Consider the following 15,581-nt stretch of genomic DNA (forward strand, 5'->3'; position numbering starts at 1 on the left):
AGAGCTCCCCCTAGTCCTGCACTACTTTAACTTTTTTGTTGTTGTGGAATTTTTGTTAAACAGGTTAACGTGATGAGTGATCCGTGGAAAACTTTGGGTTTTTAAATTCATCGGAAATTTGGGTTATCAGGAACAGAATAAGACCAAGCAACATTGAAGTGCTTGTACTTATCGTTTGATGTACATCTAATTCTCAGTTAAAGTAGTTTTTGCGAGAAAAGAATCTTAATCCTCAATTTTTTTAATATCCTACCTCATCGCAGCCGGTTATTAAAGCGGCCTTTTCTTACATTTCAAAGATTTTGAATCAATGAATGAGCCGTGTTTGAATCTATTTAATCCTTCCTCTTGTAAGTCAACTGTTCTCATGACTCTGAAATGACTTCTTTTGAAAACTATTGGTGATTTTTTGGAGTTTTCCCATTTTCGCAATTGTTTTTATTGTTTTTTCCCATTCTTATTTATGAGAAAATTCATTTGTTTTGTAAGATGAAGTTCATTTATTGGTTTCAGTTTTTCTGCTAATAGCAATTTTGACTTCGAAAACATTGTATCTAACTTTGTCCTCTTACCTTGTCTATCAGTGGTTCTCTATCAAGTTTTTGTTTGCTGTCTAGACTGCCATTAAGTAATTGTTTTTGGATTTTGACGTTATTGGTCTTAATAAGTTCAAAAACTTTGTTTTTCGAAAAATAGAGATGAGAAATTTAAATAATTTTTGAAGCGTCCCCTTTATTTTCGTTGGTGTCTTGTTAAATGAATAGATTATTATCCGAGGTTTGTATGTTTAAGCACTCTGACTGATGTTTTCAATTTGTTCAACTCTTTAAGTTTTTGCTTGAATTGTTTCTGATTTCTGCAGGCTATTTTTCTCAGATCAGCTGGCTCTCAAAGCTTTCAAACAGCTAAGCCTTTAAAATGAACAGAGTTATCAAAACGAAATCGAGAATAAAGATGAGATAAACCCATAAAGCCTAATTTCAGGTGCTACTTGAAATCTGTTTTTATAAGTCCTAGTTACCATCTATAATTTTTTTTGGCGTGATGGTAGTTCTTATCTCTCCCCATTAGGAGACAAGTGAATTTCTAATTACGGTATGGCACCAAAATAAATCGCACTCCAAAAATACCCTACAATTTTCTTTGCTTTCAGTACCAACCGGTGTTACGAGAAAGAATGGCGGCAACTTTCTTTCAATCTGCCGCGTTTTAGGAGAGTTTGGTTTTTCTCATCCAATTAATTTGGCGCCACCTAAAAGCAAGCAAAAATTTTAGAGCTGTGGTCCCTCCAAGTTTTCTTACTGCTAAAGTATTGAAAAAACTAAAACAATTATCAAATTTACCAAATAAGAACACTTTATTCTTTTTGAAACACTTAATTGCTGTTGAGCGAATTTTGAAGCAATTATTGTACATCTGTTGGTTTTTTTATGCAAAATTTTTGCTCGAGTGACTGCTCGAATGTTTACGCCCCTAATTTTTTGTTTTACGTGATTTAAATTTCACTCGCATTACAAGTGTCGTCGTAAGCTAGCTGAACTCAAGTGGCGGCAGTTTACTACTAAATGTCAACTGAAAATGGCGCCGAAATTAAAATAAAAATTTTCAACTTTAAACGTTTTTGAATCCGCTCTACGATGAGTTCCAACCTATACGTAACTGTTCCTACCTATATACCTTCCTTTAACTACATAAATATGACGGACGTGTTTCTGTAGTGGACTTATTCAAATCGTAATTTAATTGTCGTAAATCATTTATGTTGATTCTCTGTAACGATGAATTGTCTGCTGAAAATGGAGGTATGTTACTGTACAGAAACCTAACTTAATTTGAGACCCCGGCAGATGTTTTCACCATATACAGTCTTCTTTTGCACTGACCGAACTGCTTTATCCGAAAGTGGTTAAGCTTATAATAATTTTACTAGAGGCCACTTAAGGCTTCAACTTTAAAACTCAGATTTATTCTACGCCATTTAGAGGGTTTCTGTTGGTTAGGGAGATACTCTCCAACGAATCGGTTCCAAAATTTGGGCTAAACTATGTGAGATCTTTCTCGATTTAGCGACTGTTACTTTGCTTATTGAGCAGACTCCTGGAGGGAGATCGACCGGGGGACTACCCAAAAGAAATAAATTGGCGTTAAAGGGAGTGGATGGTTTATGTCGCCTGAAACACTCGTTGACGGTCGCCAATTCATGTTAGACTCCATTTGAAGAATGAATGTCGACAGCGTTTTGTCTGTTAACGTTTTGAGCCAATGACTTTGCAGAGGGAGAGTTCGAAAACTCGGACTAAACTTTCAATGAGCTACTGCCCAAATAAGGAGCGAAAGGAGGGTTGAATTTCCAATCGACTTCTATGTCTAAGATGTTGAGCTTAAATTCAAGTACGTACGAGGATTTGAGAGCGTCTAATCATTTTTTCTCAATTTGACACAAGATCTTACGATAGATTTTCCGCTATCGGATTAAAAAATTTTTTTACGGCGGCTAAGTAGTCTTCGGAAACAACTAATTGTAGAGTCTCTTGAAAGACCTTCAGAAATTTCCAATTGAACGGCTCTTACGCGTGAGCATATAAATAGAAGGATATAATGGATTGCAAGTTTTAGACACAGTTTTATGAAGGGTCCCAAGAACTGAAGGCCAGTTAAAGAAAACACCAGGTAGTTTTGAAGCAGTAAGCGTTCACTGGGCAGATATACTTTCTGAGAAGGGTTAACTTCTTGAACCATTCTTTGGCTGGGAATGTAATGACCGTTCTTCTAACAGCTCAGAATTTCAGAGCCCATTAGTCTTCTGTTAGAAAGCAGTGTGTATGTTCAACAAACGTGACTTCATTACGTGGCAGTTTTCTGTAAGGAGCTTAACAGTTGGGTGAACTCCGTCTAGAATTAACAGATGGCAAGAAGTTTTCAAGACTGTTGTCTTAGACAACCGACTATGGCAGGGAATTTTTTGTAAAGACAAAATTTCGTCTCTAAAATTCTGACAATGCGCGACTACAATGTTTTTATACGTCCATGAGAAATGTGCGACCGAGAAGTGGTTGCTCTGTCTTTTCAAACAATCGCAAAAGAAGCAGCATGCTGCATTTCCAACCAGCAGATTCCAGTTGCTGAAACTTGTTATATCAATAGGACGTTGGATGCGGATTAGTTTGCAACGCATGAAGAGAACGGAGTTTTGTGCTTTAAAGGTGCCCTGACTTGTCCAGCTATTTTCGTCACCTACAGAGTTGATCTGTTTCATTTCATAGCCTCTTGAGCCATAATCGACAGGATTGTGAGCTGGGGTTATTTCATTCCAGCCATATGCTGCTGATACATCAAGTAGTTTTTCAAGGTGTTCTTAACAAATATGTGATTACGTATATCTGGTGTTTTGAGTCAATGAAGAACTGTTATACTAATGGAGCAGAAAATACTTATTGGATCTGAATATCATGCTTTTTTGACGAATTGTACACGCTTAGCTGCGTAGACAACCACATGAAACTTGATATTTAGGATTGTTATTCTTTTGATTAGAGCTACAAGGGCTTTTCACAGGACCAATTTCACTCAAACAGTTTTGTCGATGTATTCAATCCTACGATACGAAGCTGCTGAGATTGCAAACCTATCGCGCTTGAGAATGCAAGGAGGCATCTTTGTTTAATTATTTCGTTAGCGAATAAACAGTGAGTGATTGAAATTTTCTGGGGTCCTTTTGCTCAGGAGTTAGATCTGCCATTTCTTTAAAGTTCAATGGTTTTTCCCGCTTGCGGTCCATGATTCCAGGCGGCCTGCAAATTATTACGCACTCAAATGGTAACCGGTGCTATAATGCCTACAGGGTCAAGAAGGGATGCGGCTAGCCGCAGAAATTTTTGTTGCGTTACAATTTGTGGTCAAAGGTAATATTTTTAAAAACATTTTTCTTGATTGCATAAGTATCGTACTTTGTTTTTCACGGTTATCCGAGCACTTTTGAGTTTGAGGTGAAGCTGTCTTTGTGTTCAAATGTTGATGGCTTCTGGCTTAATGCGGAATGTAAGTTGAGCTAGAATACCGTTTGCTGAGGGTAAACCCCCCAAGAAAAAGGCACGTTTTAGTGCTGCTGGTTCTGTGTACAGCCTTGTCAACGTCTTCGCAAGAAATCTACAATTTTTCTGTGTAAATATTGCTTTCAACAATATGGGAAACCTCAGGAAGCTTTTTCTGATTATCATTCGCAGAGTGACGTAGAGCGTACAATGCAATGCAAGGTGATTGTGTTGCAACAAATATGCAAATATGTTGTCTTATTGTTCTATTTTGACGTTGTGTTCCCACAAAAAATAAATATATGAACGATGTGAGGTAGCAACGTTGACGCGTAAACAGTTGCTGCATGTCGGCAGATACTGTGACGTGATTTCCTTTGAAACGGAAAATAATCCCTGCAGGGTTAACTAGCAAGTGCTGATCTTCTAACAGATTTGAGTTTAGTGAAACCTCAAGAAGCTGTTTCTGATTATCTTTAGCAGAGTGACGTAGAGCGTACAATGCAATGCAAGGTGGTCGCGTTGCAACAAATATATTGTCTTATTGTTCTATTTTGACGTTGTGTTCCCAAAAAAACGAAGATATGAACGATCTGAGGGAGCAACGTTGACGCGTAAACAGTTGCTGCATGTCGGCAGATACTTTGACTTGGTTTCCTTGGAAACGAAAGTTAATCCCAACAGGGTTAACTAGCAAGTGCTGGTCTTCTAACAGATTTGAGTTTAGTGATTGGCCTTAAAATATACTGTGTGCGTTGATCAACTGTCGATTTTTTCCGGGCTTATTTTTTTTCGAGACTGGATGATGAAGTAGATAGGAAACCGACTTTGTGCTCTCAGTACAAGGATCTATTCATACATGTCTCTTTTGCAAAACTTTGTTTAAAGTTTCCATGTGGTTTGCTTTTATTACTAGATTTGTGGAAAGCTTTGCTTTGAGCTGTGTCAACTATTTCTTTGCCAGCCAACAGTTATTCGGCAGTTTTGCGTTCTCTTTGCACAAGAGGCTAACGTCATAATTACCGTCCATTAATGTGGCTGTGGATTGCAAGATTTCCAAAGACTTTTGAGCTTATTTGAACAAGTTTTTCTTTCTTGATGCAATGCCCTTGTTTTCGATCTTCGTCCAAACCTGAACTTTGGTGAAAATTTTTTTATATAAGTTACCTTGGGAACAAATTAAGGTTTGGAAAACTTGTTTTTGCTCATTTGAAAAGATGTTGGTTTGTTCGGCACTATTCCAGAGTAATGGTGTCTGCGTAGCTCAGGGAGTGTGTTTTGCGGGCCTTTAAATGTCCTGCTGTAGTAGATTAGCTCAAAGGTATCAATTCGAATGATTAAGAACACTTGGTTTTGATGGCCGTCTAAAAAAGGGATGTGTTTAAGGTGATCAGTTTTACTACAAAGTTTGTTTAACCCGCACGTTTTAACTGATGTCATATTGATATCTTGTACTGCTAACACATTGATCAAAACTACTGGGCTATTTGGAGTCTTGTATGGCTTGATTTGGACGAAAACTTGAGAAACGTCTATTTCTATGTTTTTATGGTAGCCACTGATGGTTTATTTAGCGACTGTGTTCCTTTCAATGTCCAGTTCTGATAGTTCAGATTTAAGCATGAATCTTAGACAACTTCCGTTGTCGAGGTACGCATAAGTGTCGATGGTTTTTGCATAATGAGAGAGTTCAATTGGATGAAGAGGTTCTGATCCTGCCGATGAGGGCTTCATTTTCTGATGATTTCCTCCAAAGCTCTCATGGAGCACACTATGATGCTTTCGGCTGCAATTTCCAGTTCGACCATTTTTTTTGGTTTGAAATGCTGCAAAATATGACGACCAGAGTAATTGAAGCAATGAGCTAGGCTTCCCGCATGTACTCTCCTATCGGATCGAGAGAGGCTCTGAAATTGAGAACATTTGTAGAGATTTTGACATGTCTCGTTATTAGGGTAAACAACAGTTCTGGAGGTGTCTTGTTTGTTACCGTCGGAACACGAGCCTCGTTCCGCTGGCGGTCTCTGAGATAAATGAAATTGTTTATGAGTTTTCTGAATCCATGGTTTTAATATTTCGTTGGCGGGCATTGTTGAAGCTGTTGGGGCTGGCAGATCTCTACAAGTCTTTGCGTAGATTGATAACCAATCAGAAAAATCGTTGAGAGGAGGCTGTAATAGAAGTGTTTTGAGGACATACTTGTTCCAATCCTGGCCGACTGGTGTCGAGCGTTTTTTACTGCTTGATTTAGATTTGTTGAAGAATGGATGTTGTGACTGAAGCCAATTTGTCGAAATGTATGAACTGAGGGCTGAATATTGAGTGTTTCTTGCATGGACAGTGGAACATGGCGGCTTAAACTGCGAGAGTTTGTCAAGGCTGGTATTTACAATCCAATAAGGGTTTCCGAAGTGTGCCTTAATACAACTCAATCAAGGGTCATACAAACTGCCGTATCCATCAATTGAAGATTTTCCCTCTCCAGTTGGTAACAACTGAAGTTGGATTATCTTCTGATATTGACATAGGCGAAAGAAAAATATTGTGGCTTGAATTATGCTGAACAACTTCATCCAGTTAATCGGGTTGCAATCGAATTTATTGCTTGCAATTTTGGCACAAATTTTTTGAAAAAAATGCTGACATAAAAACGGTGTTCTGCAGCAAATTCGATTGAAGCAGACGCTGACGAATCTGTAATTTGTTGATTTGGAGGGAATCTAAATGATAGATTATTGTTCGAAGATAGAGTAGCAGTTGAAAAACTAACGTTAAATTCCACATTATCAGGTGGCAAATTGGAGATGGATTTAGTTCTGCTAACGTATGCTGAAGAGTCCTATTAAATAATTTGATTTCAGTTTTTGCTCCCAGGAGATGCTGAGAAAAATGTGGAGGTCCTGGTAGTATTAAGAACTTCTGGGTTACTGCTGCTATCAAGTGTTAACCTTCAATAGCCCAATAAAACCCACTTTTGCTCTGAACAATGGCCTTCTTTTCTGTGTTTGTGAAAAGCCGTGGTTGTTTTCCTAATCTTGAATTAAGTTTGCTAAGGTGAGAACAGAGTGTTTTGGCAGCTGATGGCGAAATGTCCCCAATCTCTTGGACAGAGGTGACCAGTATATCTTGCGGACTCTTGTTTTGCTCAATGTAGCCTATTTTTCAGTGTCCTGTACGGAACCGATTCTTGATAAGAAAAATTCAATGCAAGGTTTTGTTTTAATATCAAACCATATGTTCAGATTTTTGATGTGTTTCAAGTTAAAATTAACAGAGGGTTCTTCATTTTCATCCGTTGCTGGTCTGTGCAAACTTGCAGTGTTTTTGTATTGTTTTTCACTTGGTTCGAGTAAGAACCATTAAATCTCTGTTTGCTCGAAGAGAACTAGGGCTTTGATTTTGTTTGGTCATCTGTTAGTAAATAGTTTGAACATTCTATATCAGCAGGTCAAAAATTTCCTACTTAATATAGGTTGACAAATACCTACCAACTCTGTTGAACCAAAAAGTACCCAACCTTACTGAACCTTAGCAGACCATACGGCATCTTACCAGACCATACCGAGTTTAAGCAAACCCTACCGATTCCTACAAAACCTTACCTGTTATTACCGAACCTTGTCGGGCCTCATCGAATCTTACCCAACCATACCAATCCTTATCAATACCACGCCAATCCTTACCACATTTTACCGAAAAAATGCCACCAACTGCCAATACCATAACAAGTATCTCAATATCTACCATTTGACCCCAGTTAAATTTGGACTAAAAACCGAGTTTTTTTATGTCTGAGGGATAAATACAAATGATTGAATTCTCACTCGGGAGTGAAATTTGTTTTCTCTTCCGGACAAAATTCTTTATGTGCAAGTAAAAGCGCTTGGGAAATGATGGCGAATCTCCAGTGTCAACGGAAATTAAATTAATGTAATCAAAGAAGTCCCATACATAAACATCTCTTTAAGTTGGGAGTTACTGGGTTGAGTGGGGCTTGTTTGGTTGGAATGAAGCTTTTGTGTATAACTTTTTTTTTGTACCCTGATTACAAGAAAAATTTTCCGGAAAGAAATTTCAGCTATCCATGCTTTCGTTGGGTGTCAGAATGTTAATTTGGCCGCCTTAGAACGCTTTGGGAAAATGATTTCATTGCATTGGTCTGTTATAAATGATCGGTTTTGAGTTTCAGTTTTCGTGAGATCGACAGTTCTTTTTGATTTGTGCTGTTGTTTTTGCTGCAAAATGGCTTGACTTTTTCTTTAATTATGTCGACTAAGCATAGGGCTGAGATACAAAATAGTGCTCCTTTGGAAAATAATAAACTGGGCATCAATGGTGATGACATCATTTGGGGCCCCCTTAGTGGTTCTAAGTTCTTCACCCCATTTAAAGCAGACTGAATTAGATTGCAGCTGCCAATAGATGTTCGAGAACAATTCCTACGACGGGTAGCAGTTTTGTTTTATTTGCTGAGAAAAATGTGGAGGTCCTGGTAGTATTAAGAACTTCTGGGTTACTGCTGCTATCAAGTGTTACCCTTCAATAGCCCAATAAAATGCACTTTTGCTCTGAACAATGGCCTTCTTTTCTGTGTTTGTGAAAAGCCGTGGTTGTTTTCCTAATCTTGAATTAAGTTTGCTAAGGTGAGAACAGTGTTTTGGCATCTGATGGCGCAATGTCCCAAATACAAAATAGTGCTCCTTTGGAAAATAATAAACTGGGCATCAATGGTGATGACATCATTTGGGGCCCCCTTAGGTGTTTTAAGTTCTTCACCCCATTTAAAGCAGACTGAATTAGATTGCAGCTGCCAATAGATGTTCGAGAACAATTCCTACGACGGGTAGCAGGTTTGTTTTATTGCATATCAAGAATTAGAATCATTTTAGAAGAAAAACCAAACAAGTAATACCAAATAATATAAGTTTTTGCTCGTATAATTGCAAGTATAAAAATTTATAATCGTCGCCTTTAGAGTACCATACATGCCAACGAATAGAGAAGTAAAACCTAAATACTGTATCACCTCAATGATATTGGCAAAAGGCAATTTTTCTACTAGAAATCAAAAAACTTAGCAGTACAAAAAGGTACAAAAATGGAGAAGAAGGCTCATCGAACTAGTTTCTATACATAAGATTGCTAACATTAACCCAAGCAAAATTGTTTAAAATTTGAATCGAGAAAGTGGAAAACCACTAAACGTAGATCTTGGAAAAAGGGGAGGAGATACTTAAAGACAAGTGTTTTGCTCATCAATCGGGTTGCAATCGAATTAATTGCTTGCAATTTTGGCACAAATTTTTTGAAAAAAATGCTGACATAAAAACGGTGTTCTGCAGCAAATTCGATTGAAGCAGACGCTGACGAATCTGTAATTTGTTGATTTGGAGGGAATCTAAATGATAGATTATTGTTCGAAGATAGAGTAGCAGTTGAAAAACTAACGTTAAATTCCACATTATCAGGTGGCAAATTGGAGATGGATTTAGTTCTGCTAACGTATGCTGAAGAGTCCTATTAAAAAATTTGATTTCAGCTTTTGCTCCCAGGAGATGCTGAGAAAAATGTGGAGGTCCTGGTAGTATTAAGAACTTCTGGGTTACTGCTGCTATCAAGTGTTACCCTTCAATAGCCCAATAAAACGCACTTTTGCTATGAACAATGGCCTTCTTTTCTGTGTTTGTGAAAAGCCGTGGTTGTTTTCCTAATCTTGAATTAAGTTTGCTAAGTTGAGAACAGAGTGTTTTGGCATCTGATGGCGCAATGTCCCAAATCTCTTGGACAGAGGTGACCAGTATATCTTGCGGACTTTTGTTTTGCTCAATGTAGCCTATTTTTCAGTGTCCTGTACAGAACCGATTCTTGATAAGAAAAATTCAATGCAAGGTTTTGTTTTAATATCAAACCGTATGTTTAGATTTTTGATGTGTTTCAAGTTAAAATTAATAGAGGGTTCTTCATTTTCATCCGTTGCTGGTCTTTGCAAACTTGCAGTGTTTTTGTATTGTTTTTCACTTGGTTCGAGTAAGAACCATTAAATCTCTGTTTGCTCGAAGAGAACTAGGTCTTTGAATTTATTTGGTCATCTGTTAGTAAATAGTTTGAACATTCTATATCAGCAGGTCAAAAATTTCCTACGTAATATAGGTTGACAAATACCTACCAACTCTGTTGAACCAAAAAGTACCCAACCTTACTGAACCTTAGCAGACCATACGGCATCTTACCAGACCTTACCGAGTTTAAGCAAGCCCTACCGATTCCTACAAAACCGTACCTGTTATTACCGAACCTTGTCGGGCCTCATCGAATCTTACCTAACCATACCAATCCTTATCAATACCACGCCAATCCTTACCAAATTTTACCGAAAAAATGCCACCAACTGCCAATAGCATAACAAGTATCTCAATATCTACCATTTGACCCCAGTTAAGTTTGGACTAAAAACCGAGTTTTTTTATGTCTGAGGGATAAATACAAATGATTGAATTCTCACTCGGGAGTGAAATTTGTTTTCTCTTCCGGACAAAGTTTTTTATGTGCAAGTAAAAGCGCTTGGGAAATGATGGCGAATCTCCAGTGTCAACGGAAATTATATTAATGTAATCAAAGAAGTCCCATACATAAACATCTTTTTAGGTTGGGAGTTACTGGGTTGCGTGGGGCTTGTTTGGTTGGAATGAAGCTTTTGTGTATAACTTTATTTTGTTTTCTGATTACAAGAAAAATTTTCCGGAAAGAAATTTCAGCTATCCATGCTTTCGTTGGGTGTCAGAATGTTAATTTGGCCGCCTTAGAAAGCTTTGGGAAAATGATTTCATTGCATTGGTCTGTTGTAAATAATCGGTTTTGAGTTTCAGTTTTCGTGAGATCGACAGTTCTTTTTGATTTGTGCTGTTGTTTTTGCTGCAAAATGGCTTGACTTTTTCTTTAATTATGTCGACTAAGCATAGGGCTGAGATACAAAATAGTGCTCCTTTGGAAAATAATGAACTGGGCATCAATGGTGATGACATCATTTGGGGCCCCCTTAGTGGTTTTAAGTTCTTCACCCCATTTAAAGCAGACTGGATTAGATTGCAGCTGCCAATAGATGATCGAGAACAATTCCTACGACGGGTAGCAGGTTTGTTTTATTTGCTGAGAAAAATGTGGAGGTCCTGGTAGTATTAAGAACTTCTGGGTTACTGCTGCTATCAAGTGTTACCCTTCAATAGCCCAATAAAACGCACTTTTGCTCTGAACAATGGCCTTCTTTTCTGTGTTTGTGAAAAGCCGTGGTTGTTTTCCTAATCTTCAATTAAGTTTGCTAAGCTGAGAACAGAGTGTTTTGGCATCTGATGGCGCAATGTCCCAAATACAAAATAGTGCTCCTTTGGAAAATAATAAACTGGGCATCAATGGTGATGACATCAATTGGGGCCCCCTTAGTGGTTTTAAGTTCTTCACCCCATTTAAAGCAGACTGAATTAGATTGCAGCTGCCAATAGATGTTCGAGAACAATTCCTACGACGGGTAGCAGGTTTGTTTTAATCAACGAGTAAAGTTAGCAAAAAAACGGCAAAATTTTAATTACGGAGCACTCGCAACGGAAATTGAATTAAAAATATCCCTCCTTTGAGTCTACAAAGATTGCGATAGTGGTGTTTGGGTGTGTACTTTCTGCAAATTTAATCAAAAGGGGCCAAAGAAACTGATTTCGTGCTGTTTTTGATGAAAAAAGCTGGATTTTGAAGTATTGAGTCAACATTTGTTACAAAAATTTAAAAAAACCAACATTTTTTCTGTTTTTAAAATTGAAATCCACAAAACTTTCTGAGAAAGCTTAACAAATTTTAGCAAAATTAGCAAAATTTCAGTCAAAAATACCGCAAAGTGTGAATAAAATCAACGAAACAAAAAAAAAATCTTTTTAGTTCCCTATTCTACGCTGGACGAGCTTTCTAAAGATACCAGTCTCAACTCACTAAAATTAATATATCGATCAGCAAAAATTTTCTGAAAAAAAAGAAACCATTTGATGATATAGTTCCTTCCCCCTCAAGAGGGGTCGGAACAGTTATGAAATTACAATTATCTGAAAATTATACTTGAAAAGAGTAAAAAATTAGAACTAGAAAGTATAATTAAAGCTTTTGAAGTGTTCCTGAGAAACGTAAAAATAAATGATTTGCTCATATTCTGTAGTTTCCTATGTACGTTTGTGTGTGCGTGTGCATGTGTGTATGTGTGTGTATGTATGTGTCTGTTTATGTATGAGTGTGCGTGTGTGGGGGGTGGAGGGATGTTTGTATGTGTTTATGGTGATATGGGAGACATTGCAAAAAGGGAAAAATATACTTCAAGAGGGGTCGGAACAATTAGTTTTCACAAGTTCACAATCTTCAATTCAAGTTGCTAAGTTTTGCCAACCAAGCTACATGAACTACCTTTTAGTCGTTTAAAAACTTCAAAAATATCAGTTTTTTCTGCTTAAGAGTAGTGCCCCACGCGCATGCTTAGGGTTTTATCAAAAAAGACTTTATTCATTTTACTCATAGGAAAAATTATTTAATGTACTTTTTCATTTTTATCTTATCGCTAAGGGGAGTTCCACATTCAAGTTCCTCTATTGACAATTATGGCCTATTCAACCGCAAACGAGGTTCTAACTAAAAACCTAGCTTTGACGTTTGGGGCCATGTTCTTTGATTTTGTTCTTATTATGGTCAAATCGATATCTACCTAAATATAGACACAACCTACATTTATCTCTACCAAACTCAAAACATGTTATTTGTTTATAACTTTTACACACCTTGGATGATATGTAAAAGTCAGGATTACTATAATGTTTACACATATGTTCATATCTATCTTTTATGCTAATCATATCATAAAATATGAAACATTCATTTAGCTGTAATCTACATTTATCACAACCGACACGGAAAGGTATATTTTTACAATTATCGCGCTTATGGGGCATTTTATAAAATTTTGATTTTCATTTTTAAATATTTTGGCGGCTGTGGTTTTTTTGAGTTTCTCGGTATAAAAATTATATAAATATGTTTTTGAACCAACTAAAGCAGCTATTGCTTCATATTTGAACCTACCACCAGATCTAAGAGTTATCTTAACTTATATTATTGCAATGGATGTTTTTACCGGTTTACCTCTTCAGCTAAATATAATAATATAATAATCATGCATGCGCTTATTTATTTAAACCCAAGATTTTTTAACCTAAAATGAAACATATTCGTTTCACAAATGAACACAAAAGACAGGGCATACAAAATAGAATATCTGCTTATATATAAAACTGCATTGTTAGTATCTCACCGGAAAAACCTACCCATTCGCTCTTCCGCATAGATAACAGCCGAACATATACCAATAAACGTAGGCTATATGTTTAATGGGAATTTCAAATACCGCAATTTTCTAGACTGTATGAAAGGATTTGCTATTGATTTATCAACTTTTGAAACTAATAACATTAACTTTTATTGAACAAAAGATATTTACTGATGAAGATAAATGATATCATGATACAAACAACACGTGTCATAATTGTAATAATACTTGCATAAACAAAAAAGAAATCATTGTCACCAGACAGGGAAATATAAAAGACCAGCATGTAGGATTTGCAATCTAAGATATTGACAACAAAACTTATTTCCTGTTATATTCCATAATGGTTGTGGTTATGATTTTAATCTAATATATAGTGAACTATTTAAAGAAAACAGTGGTTAGATAAATGTCACATTCTTACCAAACGGTGTTGACAAATCCAAGATGTTCGGTGTCGGATGTCTTAAATTCTTCGATAGCTATAACTACCTAACAATGTCTCTAGATCGAATGGCAGAGATATGCGGATGTAAAGCTCAGACCCTATATCCATATGAATACTTTACTTTAGAAAACTATCAAGACGTTATAGGCAATCTGAAAATAGGGGACTTCAAATGATCTCTATGTAACAAATTACCCACACAACGTGAAGTCGATAAGTTTATTAGAGAAAATAGAAACAAAACTGGCAAGGAACTAACCATAGAGGATTTACAAATTGATGTGGAAATAATAAATTATTGCATTAGTGAATAGTTGATGTGAGAATGAGAGAGTTTAATCTTAATCCACTTCACTATGTAAGTCTCCCGGGTTATAGTTACGGTTGCTGGTTAATGTCTAGTGGTATAGTATATATGAAACTATACAAGGTGAGCAGATGTAGCAATTATCAGAAATCTATCCGGTATATAGGCGCAGACAATCTCTACGGTCCAGCACTTATGCAAAATTTACCATATAAAGACTTTGAATTTACTAATAATACTACTTTTGATAATATTAAATACTGATGATGATTCTGACCATGGTTACTGGGTAGTTTGCGATTTTGTATATGGCATAGAGCTAGCTCCTCTCTTTAATAATTGTAAACATAAAACGGAAGAACTAGCTCTAATGCCATATTAAAGAAAAAACAACATTGAATTGGGTTATAGACAAAGTGAAAAAGGCTCTTTAAAAAATAGAAATTTATCTCAGATCAAAATATTAAAACAGAATATGTGGCGTTTTATTGGATGTTAAAGTTTTATATTAGAAGGATTAATAGTTTTAGATTTAGAATTAAAAGTAACTGAAGTGGATAGAGTTACTAATTTCAAGCTAGATTACATATATATATATATATATATATATATATATATATATATATATATATATATATATTTATATATATATACATATACATATATATATATATATATATACAGATAGAGAGAGAGAGAGAGAGATTATATACAAAGCAATAACAACAAGCGAGCCACAGCTAAAACAGAAGCAGAAAAAGATGTAAGGAAACCAACGAACAATTCATTATATGGTAGAAACTGTGAGAAACCAGCTTATTTCTCTCAATAAGTTCTTAACTAATTTATTCTAGGTTCTTGCATGATAACGAAAAGATAATGAAAAGTGTAGGCAAATCTGCTTTTAAGAAAACAACAAGATATGATTACTATGCCTATATGGAATACACATATGTATCAACTCTATTATGATATTCTGCAATTATCACTCCACCAAGGTTTGCAATTACACTATATGGACTCTAATTGTGTTATATTAAGCTTTACTCGTAGCAGTCTCTCAGATGAAGGCATGGACCTAAGCAAACTTGATAACCCAATTACAACTAATGAAAAGGTTCCAGGTAAATTTAAACATGAACTCGGGAGAAGGGTAGCAATAAAACCCAAGACATATAGTTTTATTACTAAGATCAGAGCTCCCATACTAAAGAGAGAGGAAGAAAGAAAGATAACAAAGACAAACTTGTAGACTTCTATCATGTCCTAAGGTATTATAAAGAAGGAACAGTAGATGAATGTAGAGTACAAAAAGTAGATAAGATGGCTACTAAGACTAGTCTAAACTCCTGCGACTATAAAAAGTTTTTTATTAATAAAATTAAAACTTATGCTCATGATATTAGTATATATCTATTCAGTGTAGATTTAATAAATAAAAATAGT

Source organism: Convolutriloba macropyga, chromosome 2, assembly GCF_964194025.1.
Source record: "Convolutriloba macropyga chromosome 2, txConMacr16.3, whole genome shotgun sequence".
NCBI lineage: Eukaryota > Metazoa > Xenacoelomorpha > Acoela > Convolutidae > Convolutriloba > Convolutriloba macropyga.